General features: G+C 44.9%; 1 long non-coding RNA gene across 1 annotated transcript; it reads right to left on the bottom strand.

The window, feature by feature from the left end:
• Window positions 1-708: 708 nt before the first annotated feature.
• LOC108404329 (uncharacterized) lies at window positions 709-1,971 on the bottom strand. Its single transcript, XR_001854907.3, has 2 exons — window positions 1,917-1,971; window positions 709-1,821 (listed from the first exon to the last, which is right to left on the bottom strand). It is a non-coding gene; the product is annotated as an uncharacterized lncRNA (long non-coding RNA).
• Between the last annotated feature and the right edge of the window lie 19,858 nt (window positions 1,972-21,829).

The following is a 21,829-nucleotide window of genomic DNA, read 5'->3' as shown; positions in this document are numbered from 1 at the left end:
CCACATTCCACTGAGACCACAGAGCCCAGGGGATGCAGCAGAGGGGACAACTGATATGGTGAGGAGGGGGACACTTGTCTGTCACATTTTTCTTTGTGGTGGTAAAACACACGTAACATAAAAGTACCATTTTAACCATCTTTAAGTGAGTTGAATAGCACTGGTACATACACACTGTTGTGTAAACATCCCTACCATCCATCTCCAGAACTTACAGCCTGCAAAACCCAAACTGCCTCACGCCCCCCACCCCCCACCCCCAGGCCCGTCTCTATGGACCCACCACTCCTAGGCACTCATGTGAGTGGTGTCGTGCAGTCTGTCCTTGGTGACTGGCTTATCTCCGTGAGCCCAACGTCCTCCAGGTTCATGCGTGCCACAGCAGGCCTCAGGATTCCCCCTTTTTTAAGGCTAAATGATACTGCGTTGTGTGGAGGGGCCACACTGTGTTTATCCCCCCATCTCTGGTGCACACGGGCCACCTCCATGTTTCCGGGACTGGAATAAAGCTGCTATGAACCCAGGTGCGCAGATGTCTCCTCCACACCCTGCTTTCAGCTCTTTTGGGTAAATACTCAGAAGTGGGATTATTGCATCATATGATAATTCTGTTTTTAATTTTTTGAGGAAGAGAGATAAATACTTTTTAAAGGACATTTTTAGTAATTCATATTGAGTATAGGAAAGTGGAACAAATATAGTCAAGAGAAAAAGAACCAGAAGTGACTTTATTCAGCTTTGCAAAAGCAACTCGCTGCTCCTGTGCGTGTGCAGCTCCTTCCGGCGGTGTCTGTACACTGCCCCAACCCTCTGGCTCCGGCTCCCATCTAACAGCTTCAGGGCTGCCCGGCCTCACTAGCTGGACCCCGTGATGGACCTGTCCCGCGGGAGGATGGGAGGAAGCGCGCCCCCTGGCCTCGGGGTACCACACCAGGCCTCCCAGATGGCAGAGAGCTCTGCAAGGGCACTGCCCTCAGGCCCAGGGCTCCAGTGCCCCCACCCCCCGCTTCCCCAGGCCGCGCCCCGCGTGCCTCGCAGGTGCCGGGTCCCGGCCTCCAGGCCTCCCCGCGCCTCTACAGTCATCTAGGGAACATATCCGAGCAGTCCTGCGGAGTTGAATTTCTTTTGGCAAATGCTGGAGACTAGCAAGAATATTCATGTCAAAACATTTCTGGTGTAAAATTCATGAAAGCATCTGAATTCGGTCTGAGCATTTTCTCCCTTTTCCCCTCCCCCACCCCCCTCCCTGTGCCGGGTTGGGGGCGGGGAGAGGAGATAGAGTCCAGATGTCGGCGAGAACCGCTCTCCCCCTCCCTCCCCCGGGCCCCTCCGGCCGGAGGGGTGGAGGAATGAATGGCCGCTGTGTGTCGGCAGGAGCGCGGAGGGCCGGTGCCGAGAGCCCTGCGCTCTCCCGGCCCGTGGGCGCGGAGGAAGTGCCCCGGCCAGGCTTCGCCCCCTAACCCTGGGTCCGGGGCAATTGTCCACAAAGGCGGCCTGAGGCTGGGCGGCCCGTAATGATTTAGGCTAGATCTATTTCACTTCAAGCCTTTTCTCCTCCAGTGAGGACTAATCGAAAGTAATCTGAAAATTAGGGAAAATAAAAACCATGCCCACCGTTACATAAATACCCATTTCCTCCCATCGCTGCTCAGAATCACCTCATTCCAGAGCAATGTGGCATTTCCCTGATGGGCAAGGCCGAGCCCGGGGCCTTTGGCTCCACGCCGGTCATCAGGAGCAGAGGGCGGGGGCCTCAGACTGGCCTTGGCATTGGCTGGCCCACGTCCCTGTAGGGCCAGCCCTGCAGACCTCACCTGTGGCCTGGGGTGCAGAGAGAGGGACAACTGGGTTTGAGATGGCCTCAGGGACGGCCATTAACCCCTCCAACCCCTTTCCCCCTTGCAATTAGCCAGGACCTAGGACGGGTCAGGAGCCGCACCCTCTCCGTCCCCCAGACACTCGGTTCAGCGGCACCACAGAGCCTTTGCATGAGGTCCCACAGCGCATGCACACAGAGGGCCCTTGCCCGCCCCGGCCTGTACCCACCTCGTGCCTCCTCCCCCCGCCTCCTCAGAGCGGCCTTCCTCTCTGCTCCTGCCCCACCAGCAGGAAACAGCACCCCTTGGCCCCTCAGCCATGCGCTCTTCTCACCACAGGCTCTGCGAGGCTGGCAAGTGTGTGCCGCCTCCCTGCATCTGGGGCCCTGACCGCGCACTCCAGCAAGCAGGCCACACCTACCTTCTCCCTGTGGCTGGAGCTCAAGGAAGGTTCAGGGGCAGGATGAAGGTTTCCATGGGACAGTGGAGTTTGGTTGTTTGGTTGTTTACAGAAGGGGTGGGGGCCAGGGAGGGAAGCTGCAGGCAGCAGCATGTGAGCAGGTGGGGTGGGATGGCACCAGAAGTGCTGTCAGTGTGGCTTCACACCCTCTCGTGTTCCATCCAGGAGGGGGTCTCCCCTTGGATGTGTAGGGCCTGCAATGAAAAGCTCCTGGATGGTTCGAGAAGTCCCAGCCATTCGAGTCTTCCAGTTCAGGCCCCACTTGAACACATGGACACCCTTTCTGGGCCAGGTCAAGCACAGGCACAGAGACATAGTGGGGAGCCAGACGCCAGAGTCCTGGACAGGGGCCCTGCATCCCAGCACAGACACTGACACCTGCCCACCCCTCAGCCACTCCCACCCAACCCGGGCCCCTGTGCAGAGCCTCTGCCCCCGGAAGGTGGGGGACACGCCATAGTGAAGTGCCCCTTGGGAGCAGCCCTGAGCCAGCAATAACCAGACGGTGATGCCCCAGCCCCCTTAGGTGGGAAGACTGACTTTGAGGACTGCAGGCACTGCAGAAGGCTTGCTGGAAAGCACACACCTCTTTGGGCTCCCACCGTGTCAGCCTCACTGCCTGCATGCTCCTGGCATTTTCGGGGCTCTCCCAGGCACTGCGGCCTTCACTCCCTCGTCTTGGGGCACCCTCTCTCTGGGCCTCCGCCTCCTCCACGGGACAAGGGACAATTAGAGCAGGCCTGCTGCCTCTGTGGCCACCAGGAAACCCATGTGACGGATGAGAGGGCCACTGTTGGCCAAGGTGAGGGACACGGGCTGTTCAGCCCCTTCAGGCGGCCAGTAGATCAGCCACTCCTCCCCAGCACAGCTGCCTAGCGACATTTACAATACTGAGGTGATGGGGTTCCCCACAGTGGAGTCACCCCAGAGCTCTTGGGGAGGGGGCTTTCCCAGTGCCACCAGGAAGGTCAGAGTCTGAGCTCAGAGTTGGGGTGCGCCCTGCACCTCAGCCTGGGAGCCATGAGACCAGCGCTTATGTAGGCTGTGCCCTGGCCAGCCCAAGAGACAGGAGACACAGATATTTCTGGAATTAACAACTGTGGCAATAACACACAGTCACTAGTATCCAGAGTTGCTGAGAGTTTCGCCCACATTATTCTACTTAACACCCACCATGGCCCTGCAAGATCGAGAACAGCCCCCACCTTTCCATAGATGGGGAAACTGAGGCACAAGGAGGTCAAGGGCTATCTGGGCAGCCCCTGGCCTAGTCCATTTGTGACCCTGGCAGCCTCCATGCTGACAACTCCCTTCTGTCTGCAAGGACCAGTCCCTGAAGCCTCCTGCTAGCCAGCTGCAGACCCCACTGGCTCTGAGAGGTACATCTTCCTGTGGGAGCTCAGCAGGGATGCAGGAAGGTGTCCAGGAGGACAGAGGCCCATCACCCACCAGGGAGCAGGGGAGGCAGCCCTGGGCAGGTGGGGGCTGACCAGGGGCCCCCAGGGTCGACTGGCTTGTAGGCCACGGGGAGATGGACCAGTTTAGAGGCCTCTGCCTGGGCCACACACAGTCCCCACCCACACAGCCATCATGTCACACCTGGGCCTTTGTGTGGTCCTCTGCCTAGAGCACCTCATTGCCCACCCCACCATCTCCTACTTGGCTAGCTTCCTAGCAGGGGCCCATGTGGTTGCACATGTCTCTGTGAACCCTCACCAACCTGGGGCACTGGGACTCCTGCCAAACTGGCAGCCAGTGAAGGGATGAGTGCATAGCATGGCCACACACCCTCCTCTGGCCAAGGTCCCACTCATCAGGGTGTGCGCAGGCAGCTCCCGGGGCCGTGTCACCCCACGCTCGCTCACCCCCTGCCTCTTCACATGCATACAGTGGGCCCCGCGCCTACCCAGCATGTACACCAGCCATCCACGCTTCTCCAGGTCCCCAAGGGAGCAAGCTCTCTTGCTGCTTTCCTGGTTTCTACTTGGGACCTGATGCCATGTCCAGGGACATCAGGCCTGCCCAGACAGTGGCAGTGTGGGCTCTGGAAGACTGGGTGGGGGCCATGCAGGTCAGCATCCTCTGCCTGGAGAGGAGCCTCTGTCCGGTGGCCCCTAGCGACCCCCTCTGCTCCTCCTGGCCTCTCTCTGCCCCCACTGGGCTAAGTGGGTGAATGCGGACTCTGACTTGGAAGTCCCACCAAAGTATCCAGGGCTGAGTCATGGGAGCACCAAGTGTCCTGCAAGCTGAGGACAGCTGGTGTGGCAGGAAAGGGCAGGCCCAGCCTGGTGGGCCAGCAGGCGTCAGGCGTGGGGCTGCAGGCTGGGCACCATTGGAGAGCAGAGCCTGGTGGTATGTGCTCAGACCCGAGGCAAGTCAGGCAGGCTCCCTGGGACTGGATGCAGGGTCGGCTCTTAGACTCAGTATATGCTGATGAGGGAGGCAGCACACCCGGACGGCAGGGACCAGGGAAGATAGCTGCTCCCTCTCCTCCCAGATACCTCACCTCTCTGTCTGGGGTGGGGGTCCAGCTGACACATCTTTGACCCTTAAAGCCTTGGGGGTGGGCCCAGGGGGCGGGCCAGGCCCCTGGGCAGCATGTTTCCCAGCAGTAGTCAGTAGTCAGGGAGGGAGCTTTGGGAAGGCTCGAGTGGAGCTGTGCTCTGCTGAAATTACCCATAAGCCTGGGGTTTACTTGGGGGTTTTACGGAGAATTCAAAGCATATCTTCCTGTTGCTTTGGCAGGGAAGGCGTACCAAGTGAGTGTTCAAAAGAGCTGAACCGCATTTGCAAAAATAAAAACCAAATGGCTGAGTAATTTCCACCAGAGAGGGACTTGCTCTCTCAATGCACGGCCCATTTAGCATGCTTTCATAAAACCTTTTAACGAATAAACCCTGAGCCCGCATGCCAGGCCCACCCCACCTATCAGTCTTGCCTTTCCAAACAGAGGTACAGCCACTGGGAGATTAGACACAGGCTTCTGTCCTACATGGAGCAGAAGCCCTTGCATCTTTCAGGACCAGCCCTGCAAAGGCCACAGGGACAGAAGAAATCCCGGGGAGGGAGGGACAAAAGAGCAGGTCAGCACTGTGACACCACAAGGACACCAAGGGACCCACAGGAGGCCCACTCAACCTGGGTAATCAGGCTGAGCTTCCTAAAGGAGGAAGTGCCTACACCAGAGACTATAAGGGAAAAGTAGGTGTGGACAGAGCAGTAGGGAAGGGTGGCCCCGTGGGGGAGTGCCCTAAGAGAAGGCTTGCTGGGCCTGTGGGTTGTCCCTAGGGGCCCAAAGGAGGCAAGAGGAAAGTGCTTTCACTGGAGGATTTCATTCTGTAAGTGTAGGGTGACCATTTGGCCAAGTGGGACCATTGGGGTTGTAAATGAGCAGGACCTGGCATCAGAGGAAGGGGACTTGTACTGAGCCATATTAAGATATAATTCACTGACCATAAATAAAACCCATCCACTCTGCATGTTCAACTAGGCAGCCTGGGACCCCACAGTGGCAAGGAGCCAAGCGTTTCAATCACCCTGAAACTCCCCCTGCCCCTTGGCTCACCTGCCCTTGCCCGGCCCCTGGCAGCCAGGCAGCCCTTCACTGAGCTAGCTTTGTCTGCGGCAGAACATCACACCATGCTATCCCGTGGGTGCCCTGGGCTTCTCTGACTCTGCAAAACGGCTCTGAAGCCTCCCCCTGGGGCTGCCTGTACCCATACTTCATGCCTTTTACTGCTAAGAAGGATCCAGTGGAAGGGTACACTGGAGCCCGTGTATCCCTTTGCCTGTTGCTAGATATTTGAGCTCTTTCTGGTTCAAGCAAATTGTACTTCCAGCTGCTGTGGCTAGGTCTGTATGCTGCCGTCATGTTCATTGCTCTTGAGTAACTACCTACAAACTAGCAACCACAGTTGGGTCTTACGGTAACTAAGTGTTTAACTTAAGAAGAAGCTCCCCAAATGGGGCCTACTGCTCTCTGCCAGCACTCCCACCGCCCTGCAGTGTGTTCCTGTGCCACAGGCTCCACGCTTTCTTTAACACATGCCTCTGTCCATCACTGAAATGTTAGCGTTCTAATAGATTCATGAGAGGTATCTTACTGCAGGTTTAATTTTCATTTCCCTGAGCATAATACTGAGCATCATTTCACATGCTTTTTGGTCTTCTGATTGTGTTCTTTTCAGAAATGTCTGCCAAATCTTTTGCCCATTTTGCTGTGTCTATGCTATTGAATCTAAGAGTTCTTTGTATATTTTGGATATACAATCCTATTTAGACTTTTTTCGCCCTCTAATCTTTGGCTTCCCTTTCTTTTTACCTCTTTATTGTGAAATAATTATAGATTCAAAGCAGTTGCAAAAAAGTGTATAAGCAGGTCTTACACACCATTCACTCAGCCTTCCCCAAGGCTAACATCGCATAACAACACACAATATTGAAATTGGGAGGTTCACATTGCTACAATCCATAGACATCATTCAGATTCCTCCAGCTGTATGTGCACTCCTGTGTGTGTGTGTGTGTGTGTACACACATAGCTTTATGCAATTTCATCCCCTGCAGCTTAACGTGACCATCACAGGATCGTGATACTGTATCTACAGACTTGTTCACACTGCCCCATAGAGCCACTCCTACTCCACCCTGACCCATGGCAACTACTGATCTGTTCTCCATCTCTATAATTATGTTATTTAGTAAATGTTCTGCAAAACGTACCATGCAGCATGTCCCTCAGGAGGCTTTTGTCCCTCAGCAGCATCCCTAGAGATCTGTCTACACTGAGTGCATCAATGTTCATTCCTTTTTCCTCCAGTGTGCCATGGAAAGGACATCCCACAGTCTTTCCAAGAGCATTCATTGAAGGGCATTGGATGGTTTCCCAGATTTTAGCTGTACAAATAAAGTTGATACAAATGTTCCTGCCCAAATTCTGCATGTGAATAAATTTTCATTTTCTGAGATAAATGCCCTAGAGTGCAACTTCTGGGTCTTCTAGTAAGTCCATTAATAGGCTTCTCAGTGTGGCTATACCACTTTACATGACTACCAGGTATGTACAAAGGACCCAGTTTCTCTGCTACCTCACAGCATTTGATGTTGCATGAGTGTTTGAGCTGTTTGCATAGTGTGTAAGGAGATCACATTTCCTTCCTCCTGGCTCCTGGTGTTGAGCACCTTCCCATGAACTTGTTTGCTCGTGTGTATCATCTGTGTGTCATCATGTGTAGATCTGTTTCACTTTCCATGGCTTATAGCAACTTTCGTATTGGTATAAGGTTGGAAATGACTGTTCATGCATTTTTCCCATTTTCTAATGGAATTGTTTGTTTTTTACCATTGGATTTTGAGAGGTCCTTATGTATTGTAGACACCAGCCTTCTGCTGTGTATGTGGCTGCAAACATTTCTTCCAGTCCATGTAGCATCTCTCTTCATCCTCTTAATAGGGACTTTCCCAGAGGAGCAAAAGTTTTTATTTTTGATCAATTTTCTTTTTATGGATGATGCTTTTAGTGTCAGGTCTAAGAACTGTTCACCTAGCCCCTCAATCCCAAAGCTTTTTACCTAAAATTTTTTCTTTAAGTTTTTTAGTTTTACATTTAAACCTGTAACCATCTTAAGTTCACGTTGGTATAATGTGGGCGGTTTAAGTCAGTCAAGGTTTATTATTTGTCCACGGATGTCTAATTGCTCCAACGCCATCCGTTGAAAGGCTGCCTTTTCTCCTCTGAATTGCTTTCACACCTTTGTCAAAACACCTCTACTTCTTGGGGCTCTTTCTGGGTTCCTGGTTCTGTCCCACTGACCTGCATCTCTCCTCACCATTGTCTTCACTGAGGTTACAGAGGAAGACTTACTGTCAGAAGAGTGACTCCTCTCGCTTCATCCCTCTTCCTCAGAGTTGCTTAGCTACTTGTACCTGTCATGCTGCCTTAACAAAAACCGCAGAACTGGAGGCTTAAACAACAAGAATCTACCTTCTCATAGTCTGGAGGCTGAAGTCCAAGATCAAAGTGTCACAGGGCTGGTTCCTTCTGATACTGAGATAGAGAATCTGCTTTGGTCTCTCCACTTGGCTTGTAGATGGCATCTTCATCTTCACATGGTGTTCTCCCTGTAAACATGTCTGTCTGCAAGTTTTCCCTTTTATAAGGACACAAGTCATATTGTATTAGGACCTACCCTAATCACCCCTACTAACTTGATTACCTCTATAAAAGCCACATCTCCAAATAAGGTCACAGTCTGAAGTACCAAAGGTTAGGATACCAACATATGAATCTTGAGGAATACAATTAAACCCAAAACACTGCCTTAAGGCTTGTGTTTTTCCATACAAATTTTAGTATGAGCTTGTATATATCTACTGCAAACCTTTTTGGGGTTTTGATAGGGATTGCATTAAATCTATAGTTTGATTTAGAGAGAACTAACTTTACTATGTTGAGTTTCCCAATCCATGAATATGGTATGGCTTTCCATTTATTTAGGTCTTCTTTGATACCTTTTATCAACATTTTGCAATCATCAGCATTTCAGATCCTGTACATGTTTGCTATCCTTATGGCTAGGTATTTTATTTTACTTGGAGTAAATATAAATGTTATTGTGTTTTTATTTTAATCATTTTGTTATCATTAATCTACAATTACATGAACAACATTCTTTACTAGACTCCCTCCTTCACCAAGTACCCCCACAAATCCCATTACAGTCACTGTCCATCAGTGTAGTAAGATGCTGGTGAACCACTACTTGTCTTCTCTATGTTGCACATCCCTCCCTATGCCCCCTGCCCACATTACACATGCTAATCATAAGGCCCCCTTTCTTTTTCCCCGCTCTTATCTCTCCCTTCCCACCCATCCTCCCCACTCCCTTTCCCTCTGGTAACTGTTAGACCATTCTTGGATTCTGTGATTCTGCTACTGCTTTGTTCCTTCAGTTTTTCTTTGTTCTTATACTCCACATATGAATGAAATCATTTGGTACTTGTCTTTCACCACCTGGCTTATTTCACTGAACATAATACCCTCTAGCTCCATCCATGTTGTTGCAAATGGTAGGATTTGTTTTCTTCTTATGGCTAAATAATATTCCATTGTGTATATGTACCACATCTTCTTTATCCATTCATCTACTGATGGACACTTAGGTTGCTTCCATATCTTGGCTATTGTAAATAGTGCTTCAGTAAACATAGGGGTGCATCTGTCTTTTTCAAACTGGGCTGCTGCATTCTTAGGGTAAATTCCTACAAGTGGAATTCCTGGATCAAATGGTATTTCTATTTTGAGCTTTTTAAGGAACCTCCATACTGCTTTCCACAATGGTTGAACTAATTCACATTCCCACCAGCAGTGTAGGAGGGTTCCCCTTTCTCCACAACCTCGCCAACATTTGTTGTCATTTGTCTTTTGGATGGTGGCCATCCTTACTGGTGTGAGGTGATATCTCATTGTGGTTTTGATTTGCATTTCTCTGATGACTAGTGATGTGCAGCATCTTTTCATCTGTCTGTTGGCCATCTGAATTTCTTCTCTGGAGAACTGTTCAGCTCCTCTGTCCATTTTTTAATTGGATTATTTGCTTTTTGTTTGTTGAGGTGTGTGAGGTCTTTGTATATTTTGGATGTCAACCCTTTATCCGATCTGTCATTTATTAATATATCCTGTCACACTGTAGGGTACCTTTTTGTTCTATTGATGGTGTCCTTTGCTGTACAGAAGCTTTTCAGCTTAATATAGTCCCACTTGTTCATTTTTGCTTTTGTTTCCCTTGCCCAGGGAGATATGTTCATGAAGAAGTCACTCATGTTTATGTCCAAGAGATTTTTGCCTGTTTTTTTCTAAGAGTTTTATGGTTTCATGACTTACATTCAGGTCTTTAATCCATTTCGAATTTACTTTTGTGTATGGGGTTAGACAGTGATCCAGTTTCATTCTCTTACATGTAGCTGTCCAGTTTTGCCAGCACCATCTGTTGAAGAGACTGTCATTTCCCCATTGTATGTCCATGGCTCCTTTATCATATATTAATTGGCCATATATGTTTGGATTAATGTTTGGAGTCTATTCTGTTCCACTGGTCTGTGGCTCTGTTCTTGTGCCAGTATCAAACTGTCTTCATTACTATGGCTTTGTAGTAGAGCTTAAAGTTGGGGAGCGAGATCCCCCCACTTTATTCTTCCTTCTCAGGATTGCTTTGGCTATTTGGGGTCTTTGGTGTTTCCATATGAATTTTTTAACTATTTGTTCCAGTTCATTGAAGAGTGCTGTTGGTAATTTGATAGGGATTGCATCAAATCTGTATATTGCTTTGGTCAGGATGGCCATTTTGATGATATTACTTCTTCCTAGCCAAGAAGATGGGATAAGTTTCCATTTGTTAGTGTCCTCTTTAATTTCTCTTAAGAGTGTCTTATACTTTTCAGTTTTGATTTGTGTCTTTCATTTCCTTGGTTAGGTTTATTCCTAGGTATTTTACTCTTTTTGACGCAGTTATGAATGGAATTGTTTTCCTGATTTCTCTTTCTATTAGTTCATTGTTAGTGTATAGGAAAGCCACAGATTTCTGTGTGTTAATTTTATATTCTGCAACTTTGATGTATTCTGATATCAGTTCTAGTAGTTTTGGAGTGTAGTGTTTAGGGTTTTTTTATGTACAATATCATGTCCTCTGCAAACAGTGACAGTTTAACTTCTTCTTTACCAATCTGGATTCCTTGTATTTCTTTGTTTTGTCTAATTGCTATGGCTAGGACCTCCAGTAGTATGTTGAATAGCAGTGGGGAGAGTGAGCATCCCTGTCTTGTTCCCGATCTCAGAGGAAAAGCTTTCAGCTTCTCACTGTTCAGTATGATGTTGGCTGTGGGTTTATCATATATGGCCTTTATTATGTTGAGGGACTTGCCCTCTATAACCATTTTGTTGAGAGTTTTTATCATGAATGGATGTTGAATTTTGTTGAATGCTTTTTCAGCATCTATGTAGATGATCATGTGTTTTTTGTCCTTCTTTTTGTTTATGTGGTGGATGATATTGATGGATTTTTGAATGTTGTACCATCCTTGCATCCCTGGGATGAATCCCACTTGGTCATGGTGTATGATCCTTTTGATGTATTTTTTGATTCAGTTTGCTAATATTTTGTTGAGTATTTTTGCATCTACATTCATCAGGGATATTGTTCTGTAACTTTCTTTCTTGGTGGCATCTTTGCCTGATTTTGGTATTACGGTGATGTTGGCTTCATAGAATGAGTTTGGGAATATTCCCTCCTCTTCTATTTTTTGGAAAACTTTAAGGAAAATTGCTTTCTTTGTACAATTCATTTCTAGTTTTATACCTTTGTGGTCTGAAAAGTTGGTTGGTAGGATTTCAATCTTTTGGAATTTACTGAGGCTCTTTTTGTGGCCTAGTATGTGGTCTATTCTGGAGAATGTTCCATGTGCACTTGAGAAGAATGTGTATCCTGTTGCTTTTGGGTGTAGAGTTCTATGGATGTCTATTAGGTCCATCTGTTATAGTGTGTTGTTCAGTGCCTCTGTGTCCTTATTTTCTGTCTGGTGGATCTGTCCTTTGGAGTGAATGGTGTGTTGAAGTCTCCTAAAATGAATGCATTGCATTCTATTTTCTCCTTTAATTCTGTTAGTATTTGTTTCACATATGCTGGTGCTCCTGTGTTGGATGCATATATATTTAGAATGGTTATATCCTCTTGTTGGACTGAGCCCTTTATCATTATATAATGTCCTTCTTTATCTCTTGTTACTTTCTTTGTTTTGAAGTCTATTTCATCTGATACTAGTACTGCAACAACTGCTTTTTTCTCCCTATTGTTTGCATGAAATATCTTTTTCCATCCCTTGACTTTTAGTCTGTGCATGTCTTTGGGTTTGAGGCGAGTCTCTTGTAAGCAGCATATAGATGGGTCTTGTTTTTTTATCCATTCAGTGACTCTATGTCTTTTGATTTGTGCATTCAGTCCATTTATATTTAGGGTGATTATCAAAGGTATATACTTATTGCCATTGGAGGCTTTAGATTCATGGTTACCAAAGGTTCAAGGTTAATTTCCTTACTATCTAAGAATCTAACTTAACTCACTTAGTATGCTATTATAAGCACAATCTAAAGGTTCTTTTCTGTTTCTCTTCCTTTTTCTTCCTCCTCCATTCTTTATATATTAGGTATCATATTCTGTACTTTTTGTCTATTCCTTGATTGACTTTGGGGATAGTTAATTTAATTTTGCATTTGCTTCATAATTAGCTGTTCTACTTTCTTTACTGTGGTTTTATTACCTCTGATGACAGCTATCAACCTAAGGAACACTTCCATCTATAGTAGTCCCTCCAAAACACACTGTAGAGATGATTTGTAGGAGGTAAATTCTCTCAGCTTTTGCTTATCTGGAAATTGTTTAATCCCTCCTTCAAATTTAAATGATAATCTTGCTGGATAAAGTAATCTTGTTTTGAGGCCCTTCTACTTCATGGCATTAAATACATCATGCCACTCCCTTCTGGCCTGTAAGGTTTCTGCTGAGAAGTCTGATGTTAGCCTGATGGGCTTTCCTTTGTATGTGATCTTATTTCTGTCTCTGGTTGCTTTTAACAGTCTGTCCTTTTCCATTTTAATTACTATGTGTCTTGGTGTTGTCTTCCTTGGGAGCCTTGTGTTGGGTGATCTGTGGATCTCCATGGCCTGAGAGACTATCTACTTTCCCAGATTGGGGAACTTTTCAGCAACTACCTACTCAAAAACACTTTCTATCCCTTTCTCTCTCTCTCTTCTTCTTCTTCTGGTATCCCTATAATGCGAATATTGTTCTGTTTGGATTGGTCACACAGTTCTATCAATATTCTTTCATTCTTAGACATCCTTTTTTCTCTCTGTGCCTCAACTTCTTTGTATTCCTCTTCTCTAGTTTCTATTTCATTTATCGTCTCCTCCACCATATGCAATCTGCTTTTAATACCCTCCATTGTGCTCTTCAACAATTGGATCTCCAACCTGAATTCATTCCTGAGTTCTTGGATGTCTTTCCGTACCTCCATGAGCATGTTGATGATTTTTATTTTGAACTCCCTTTCAGGAAGAGTCACGAGGTCCATATCATTTAAATCTTTGTCAGGAGTTGTATTAATAATTTTACTACGGACCAGGTTCCTTTGGCGTTTCATGTTTGTATATGGCGCCCTCTAATGTCCAGAAGCTCTATTCTGGAGCTGCTCAGCCCCTGAAGCAATGTCGGGGGTTGCAGGGGAGTGGTATTGGTACCTGGGGTGAGGAAAGAGCTGTTCCCTGCCTCCCAGCTGCTGTGCCTGTCTCCAGTGCCTGAACCAGTCACCCGAGCACACAGGTATAAGCTTTTGTCCCACAGCAGCCAGATATGGATTCCTGCTTTCCACAAGTGGCTGGCATCTCAGTTTCTCCAGGAATTCTGCCTGTCTTAGCTTTCCAACCCCATAATCACATGAGTATCACAAAAGCACCATGAAATATAGGGTTGTACCCCATAGCAGAGCTCCACAGCTAGGTATTCAGCTGTCCCAGGCTTCCACTCCCTCCCTGCTCAGTTTCTCTTCCTCCTTCTGGGTGGTGAGCTGGGGTGGGGGAAGGGCTCAGGTCCCGCGGAGCCACAGCTCTGGTACATTACCCCATTCGGTGAGGTCTGCTCTTTTCTCCAGGTGTGTGCAGTCTGGCGCCATCCTCTTTCCTGTTGCTCTCTCAGGATTAGTTGCACCAAGTATATTTTCTAATTGTATCCAGTTTTAGGAGGAAGCCTCTGTCTCTCCTCTCATGCTGCCATCTTTAATCCTCTCCCCTTTGTTTTTTAATTTCAATTTTCAAGAGTCACTGTTAGTATATGGAAAAACAATCAGCTTTTGTATTTTGATTATCTCTCAACTTTGCTGAACTCACTTATTTCTAAGAGTTTGTTGCTTTGTATATTACTTTTGATTTTTTACATAGACAATCATGTCATCTGCAAACAGAGGCAGTTTAATTCTTCCTTCCTACCCTATGTGCTTTTTTTCCCCTTGCTTTATAACAGTAACTAAAATTTCCAGTACTAGATGAAGAAGCAGTGGTTATTTCAAGTAAACTTCTTTTTCTTGTTCCCAAACTCAGAAGAGAATCATTCAGTTCTTCACTGTTATGCATGATTTTAACTGTAGGTTTTTTTGTAGATCTTCTTTATCAAGTTGAGGGAGCTCCCCCATCTTAGTCTATTGAAGTTTTTTATCATGGATGTGTGTTGAATTTTATCAAATGCTTTTTCTGTACCAATTGATATGATTTTTCTTCATTAACTAGTTAATGTGAATTGGATTGTATGATTAAAAATATTGAAACAGACTTGCATTCCTGGAATAAAGCCCACTATTAGTATATATTTTCATTTTATTCTGCTGGGTTTGATCTGCTCATTTTTGTTGAGGACTTTTGCTTTTAAGTTCCTGAGATATATTAGTCTTTAGCTGTCATTTATTGTATTTTCCCTGTCTGATTTTGATATCAGGGTAATACTGGTCTCATAAAATGAGTTGGAAAGTGTTCTCTTCACTTATTTTTCTGAAAGACATTGTACAGAAATGGTGCTAATTCTTTAAACGTTTGCTAGAGCCTTCCAGTGAAATAATTTTGGCCTGAAGATTCCTTTTTCAGGAGCTTTTAAATTACCAATTCAATTTATATAATGACTATAAGACTATTTAGTTTGTCTCATTCATCTTGGTTGAATTTTGGTAATTTGTGCTATTTGAGGAAATGGTCCATTTCTTCTAAGTTGTCAAATTTATGATCATAAGATTTTTCACAGTATTCCCTTATTGTTTTAGAAGGCTGCAGAATCTCTTGTGATAGCCTATTTCATTCTTGATATTGGTGATTTGAGTCTTCTCTCTGTCCAGCTTAGTCAGTTTTGCTAGAAGTTTATCAGATTTTATGAGTTTTCATTAATTTTCTGTATTGTTTTCCTCTTTTCAATGTGTTTTTCCTCTATTATTTCCTTCCCTCAGATCTCTTTGAATATATTTTGCTCTTTTTCTAACTTCTTGAGATGTGAACATAGTTGATTGTTTTGAGAACTTTCTTCATTCCTAATATGAGCATTTAGTGTTATAAATTTTCTTCTCAGTGTGACTTTAGCTGCCTCCCACAAATATTGATATGCCATTTATTTATACCTAGTTCTATTTATTATTGTAATTTCTTTGAGACTATCCTTTTGTCCCATGAATTATTTAGAAATATGTTATTTCCCAAGTATTTAAGATTTATTTTTGTCTTTACCTTATTTTTTATTAAAGTATAGGTACTATACAATACTATATTGATTTCAGGTGTACAAATGCTGACTTGGCAACGATATACATCACAAAATGCTCACCACAGTAAGTGTGTTTACCAACTGTCACCATGCAAAGAAATTATAATATGTTTTTACTTTACTGATTTATAAGGTAAAAAAATTATGGCCAGAGAACATTCTATATATGATTTCAATTCTTTTAAATGTATTGAAGTTTGTTTTATGGCCCAGGATATGGCTATAAATCAGTAAACTTCCCGTGGCTGTTTGACAAGTACATGTGTTCCGCTATTGTCCGATGGAATGTCCTGCGCTCTCGCAGTCGCTGAGAGAGGGGCGGTGAGGTCCCAGCCGTAACTGTGGCTTTGTCTAGTCTAGTCTCCTTTCAGTTTTGCTTCTTGTACTAGGAAGTTTGGTTTAGTGCATAAACATTTAGGATTGCTACATCTTCTCAGTGGCTTGATGCTTCTATCTATATATAATATCCCACTTTGTCTCTACTAATTTTCTTTGGTCTTAATTCTACTTTATGTGATATGAACATTGCACTTATTCTTTAATAAATAAATGCTTGGAATGCATATATCTTATCCATCCTTTAACTTTTAATTATCTATGCCATTATGTTTGAAGTGAGCTTCTTGGTGACAGCATATAATTGGAACATTTTTTTACCCACTTTGACGGCTCTTAATTGACACATTTAGGCCATTTTCATTTAAAACAATTATTGACATGTTAGGCTTAAGTCTGTCATTTTATTATTATTGTCTATTTGTTCCTTTTGTGTCTGTTCCCATTTCTTTTTTCTTGCCTCTGGTGGGTTACTTGAACATTTTTGAGAGTTCCATTTAGATGTTTTATAATAACTTTGAGTCTATCACTCAAAATTATATAGTTGAATAGTTTTCTTACAAACTTACATTTTCTTAAGACTATACTGTATAGTTTGCTTAGAGATTGTTCTAAGTATCACTACATACAGACATTACTTATCATAACTTAGTAGGATAGACATTTTTCCAGTTCAAGTGATGTGTAGAAAACTTATTTCCATTTAGACTTTACCTTCCCAAATTTCAAGACACAGTTTTCTTAATTATTTTCCCTAAATACCAAAGGTGCTATTACTTATCCTTCAGCCACAAAATATGATTAAAGAAACACCTGAGGTAAAGAGATTACTACTATATTACTTTTTATTTTTCCTATTCCATTGCTCCTCTTTCCTTTCTGAAGGTCCCAGTCCTTTTCTGCCATCATTTTCTTTATGTTGGAGAGCTTCTTTTTACTATTTTTAGGTGTGCTAACAATAAATTGCCTTATAATTTAACCATGGGAGAGGATCTTTATTTACCCTTTAGTTATGAAGGACAGTGTCCCTGATTATAGAGTATTAGGTTGACATCACTTTTCTTTTAGCACTTGAAGGTCACTGAGCTATCTCCTTCTGAATGCCATGATTTCAGATGAGGAATCTGCTGTCACTTGAATTGGTGCTCCTTTGAAGGTAATATGGCATTTTTTTCTGACTTTTTAAAAAAAGTTTTTCTTATCTTTACATTTCACAAGTTTGACTCTGACACATCTTGGTTGGTGTGGACTTCTTTGGGTTATCTTGTTTGGAATTTTCTCAGCTTCTTGAAACTGTAGGTTTATGCATTTCATGTGGCTTGCTTATTTTCTTATAAGAAACTTATAAAAACCAAAATATTTTTATTTTGAGGTTGAATTTGTCAATTTTTAATTTTGTTTTGTCCTTTTGTGTCTAGTCTAAGAAATCTTTGCCTATACAAGTTTGTGAAGACATTCTCCTATGCTTGCTCCTAGAAGATGTATAGTTTTAGCTTTTAAGTTAGAGTCTTTGATCTCCTTGACCTTCATTTTGTGTAAGAATAGGGCCAAGATTCATTTTTTCCCCCTGGGAACATACCTAGTTTTTCCAGCAATATTTATTAAAAAGACTTTCCTTTTCATATTGAATTACTGTGGTATCATTGAAAAATCAATTGACTATATACATGTGGATTCATTTCTGGACATTCCATCCAGTTCCATTCTTCTGTGAATTGCTTTATTTACTTAGCTTAATGATAAGCTTTACGTCACATCTGAAATCAACTAGTATAAGTCCAATTTTGTTCTTCTTTTTAAAAATAATTTTTTGGGGGTGTTCTAGGTTCTTTGCATTTATACACCAATTTCTACCAAAAATCTTGCTAAGATTGGAATTGTCATAAATGTATAGATAAGTTTGGAGGAAATTGACATCTTAAAAATATTGATTCTTCCAATCAATAGGTACAATTTATCTCTCCACTTATTTAAGTCTTTAATTTATCTTAGCTGTTTTTGTAGGTTTTAGTACATAGGTCTCACAAATATTTTTGTTTAATTTATCCCTAAGTATTTCATGTTTATAAGCTATTGTAAAAGGCATTGGTTTATAATTTCACTTTCCAGCTGTTAACTGCTAGCATATAGACATAAATAGATTTTTTTAAGACTGCTGTTTTATCCTCAGACCTTGATAAACTGGCCTTTGCCAATCTGTCCAGTCTTACCATTTTTTCCTCTTTCTCTTCTCTGAGCATTACACATAAAATTGATTTGACCTCCAGGTCTTTGCTCAGATGGGTTTCAGTAGCTTTTTTGTAGATTCCTTAGGAATTTCTATGTACGCAATAATGCCATTTGTGAGTGCCATTAAATCTACAAACCTTTTATTTCTCTTTCTTGCTATATTGCACTGGCTAAGTACCCTACTGACTGGAAGTGGGTATCCTTACCTCAATTCTGTTTTGGGGGAAAGCATCTAGTCTTCTTACCATAAACAGATGTCCTTTATTTGGTTGAGGACATTCCCTTCTATTTAGTTTCCTGAAAGCTTTTGCCTTGAATTGGTGCTCAATTTTATCTAGTTTATTTTTCAGTCAGTTGAAATGATCATAGATATGGTTTTCTTTATTCTCTTACTGTAGTGAATTACATTAATTGATTTAAGAACTTGCCTTCCTGAGCTAAACTTCATCTAAAAATTATGATCTTTTATATTGCTGGATTTGATTACTAATATTTTATGAAGGAATATTACATTTCTATTTACAAGGGATATAGGTTTACAGTTTTCTTTGTAATTTCTTTGTAATGTCTCTAGTTTGGATATGAGTGTAATGCTGACCTCACACAATAAGTTAAGAAGTATTATTTCATCTTCTATTTTCCAAAAGTTTATAAATACATCTTTATAAAAGTTTGCTAGAATTCACCAGCATTCACCAGTAAAGACATCTAGGCCTGGAATTTTTTAGTGGGGAAAGGCTTTTTAATTATGAATTCAAAACACAGAGAGGTAATCAGATTTTCTATTTATTCTTACATCAGTTTTGGTTATTTTTGTCTTTCAGGGAATCTGTCCATGTTATCTACTTTGTCAAACTTATTTGCATAAAGTTTATCACGATATTTTTTGTAATTCTTTTAGTGTCTGCAGGATCTGTGGTAATAACCACTCTCCCATTTATGATAATGAGAATTTGTATCTTGTCCACTTTTTTCCTTTGTCTAGCTAGAGGTTTTTCAATGTTACTGATGTTTTCAAAGAGCCAATTTTTTTTATGCATTGATTTTTTTCTATTGTTTTTCTATTTTCTACTTCACTGATTTTTTTTTGCATGAATATTTAAGTTTAAACTTAAAATAATTAAAATTAAATAAAACTGAGAACTCAGAACTCAGTCATACCAGCCACATTTCAACTTTCATTTGCATTCTATTAACATTTCCATCTTTGCAAACAGTTCTATTGAATGGCCCGGCTCTTGGGGTGTGGCAGGTTTGTTTCTCAATTAATCCCATCTCTCTTAGCTTGGCATTTCCCCTCAGTATGGAAGGGCCAAGTGTCTCTCCAGCCCATCCTGGCCTTGGCCAGGCTCTGGCCTCATGGCCACCTCCCTTCTTCTGGGTCCCTTTGCCTCCTCCCAGTCCCAAGTGTGTCTGTTCCCCACCTGCTTCCAGAGGGATCTGCCAACACAGCCATCTGCTCAAATCACAGGGCCCCCTTCCCTGGGGTCCCATGGGACTTGCCTGCAGGGCGTATTCTGTCTTCCCTGTAAGCCTGAGCCATGGTTTTAGGTGGGCTACTGAGGACACCCACATCACTGTGTCACTTGGTGTCAGTTGCCCACTAGTCTGCCAGGGGTTGGAGGGCAGAGACAAATGCTACCAGCCCCAAAAAGCTGAGAGCCCCTCAGAGCCACCCAGGAAGACAGTTCCAGCCGTCTGAGGCCAGTCAAGTTTGGGATGAGATACAGCACTGGGGAGAACATGAGCTCCCTGTCAGAGGCCTGTGGGGTTCAGAGATGGAAGTCATTGTTTGGAATGGGCTCAGGGTTGAGGCAGGGGTTTCTGGCATCCTGGCATCTTGCACTCTGCCATCTGGGCTTCCAGGAATCCCAAGCCTACCTGGACAGGTCAGCCTAGTCCACCATAAAAGCAATGGCTGGCCCCCTCCCTGCTGGCCTAGCCATGCCCCTGACCCCCTGCCTGTCAGCTCTCCGGTCATGAATCATCAGGCCCTCACAAGAGGAAGCAGTGATAACCCCGGGCCCCAGAAGGGCCACCCCTGACAGGATGCTGTCCGTCCTAACCCACTCCTGCAGGCAAGGCTCAACACATTGTCCTCCTGCCTCCTGCCTGTGCAGCCCAAGAGCCCGGCCTCCTACTGTATCTGGAGCTCCCCCACCTCCCTTCTTTGGGCTCCCTGGCCCTGCAGCCCACAGTACTCTCCCGTGGCAGGTTGCTGGTGGCCCTGCCCGCTGTGCTGGAGGCTCCCTGTGGCCCCAGCACCCACTGTGGGGCAGGGGCTGGAGACTGTCCCCAGGAGTGAAACAGGCCAGGCCTACCTGTCTGACCACCAGAGAGTGTCCTGCTGTAGTGGCAGGCATTGACTTATGAAGAATGAGTGGTCTCGAATGTGGGGCCCTCTAGGCAGTCAGCAGGGAGCCGCAAGGAGGCTTTGCTGCACAGTGATCAGAGCAGATGTGTCTGGGGTGGACTCCGGGGACAGTGAAGAAGGGAACCAGAGTGACAGAGACAGGGTGGGCTGGTATAGAGGGCCCTGGGGAGGTGAGGTCAGAGTAGGGGTCCAGGGCAGGTGGAGCTAGCATAGGGAGTGCCGAGGTGGGACCAGCACGTGGCTGAGATCTGACAAACCAGAACCGACCTGGTCTAGGGGTGTGAGGGGAGAGGACAGAGAGAAGGACCCCAAGGCCCAAGGGACAGAGGGCTGAGGGGCTGCCTTGGGGCCCCCTGGGGCAAGGTGCAAGCCCATAGCATGTGTGCATTTTGGAAGGGAGAGGGGCTTGAAAAGGGGTGCTCCTGTGCCCCCTGAGTAGAGCCCACCTTTGGAATTGCTCCACAGGTAGCAGTCAAAAGAGGGAATGCAGGGAGGGTGATAGACGGGAAAGGTCCTAACGCCACAGTCATGAGAACAATATGGTCCGGAGTCCAGAACAGAAAACCTGAGAGGGAAAATTCGCCAGGATACGTCCTGCCACATCTGCCTCCAGCCCGCACAGCCTCCCTCCCCCAGAAGCCTGCCCACCCTGCCCCTGGGCACCCCTGAGGAGCAGTGAGACCCCGATGAACCAGCGGGCTTACTTGCCAAGAGGCACCCAACAACCATGCACTGTGAGAGTGAATGCGGGGCCCACTCCCACCATGCACTGGGGTTCAAGCCGCTGGCATAGTGGGGAAGGGCAAAGCCAAAGGGCCATGTGTTCTCCCAGGTTCTTCCGGTGCCAATCCCAGGACACATCGTTAGCTGGCACTGGTCAATCCCTGTGATCCCATTGGACCCATAGGTAAGTGGCTGTCCTGTGTGACAGCTCACCAGAGGCCTGCCACAGACAAAGCAGGCAGTTTTGCTAAACTCTAAAGAAATAAACCTGAAAACGAAGAAAGGCAGGAAACATGCATGTAGGACAGTAACAGGTCAAAGCCTGCCCCACACAATGGGAAGGGCATAAGTTGTCCTCAAAAGCAGGGAGGGTATTTTTGGTGCACACACATGCACGAGGTATCACTGATTCTAGACAATGTTCTAGAACAAATCCTTCCTCTTCAGAAAGGATGTATGTTGTAACAGCATGGAAGCAGCCTATCACACTAAATCAGCCAGCAAGCACGGAAATGAGCCGCGAGCCAGCCACACTGTGCCTGTG

The sequence above is a fragment of the Manis javanica genome, chromosome 2, assembly GCF_040802235.1.
Source record: "Manis javanica isolate MJ-LG chromosome 2, MJ_LKY, whole genome shotgun sequence".
NCBI lineage: Eukaryota > Metazoa > Chordata > Mammalia > Pholidota > Manidae > Manis > Manis javanica.
The sequence above is the reverse complement of the archived record's forward strand: the minus strand, read 5'-3'. Positions and strand labels throughout refer to the sequence as shown.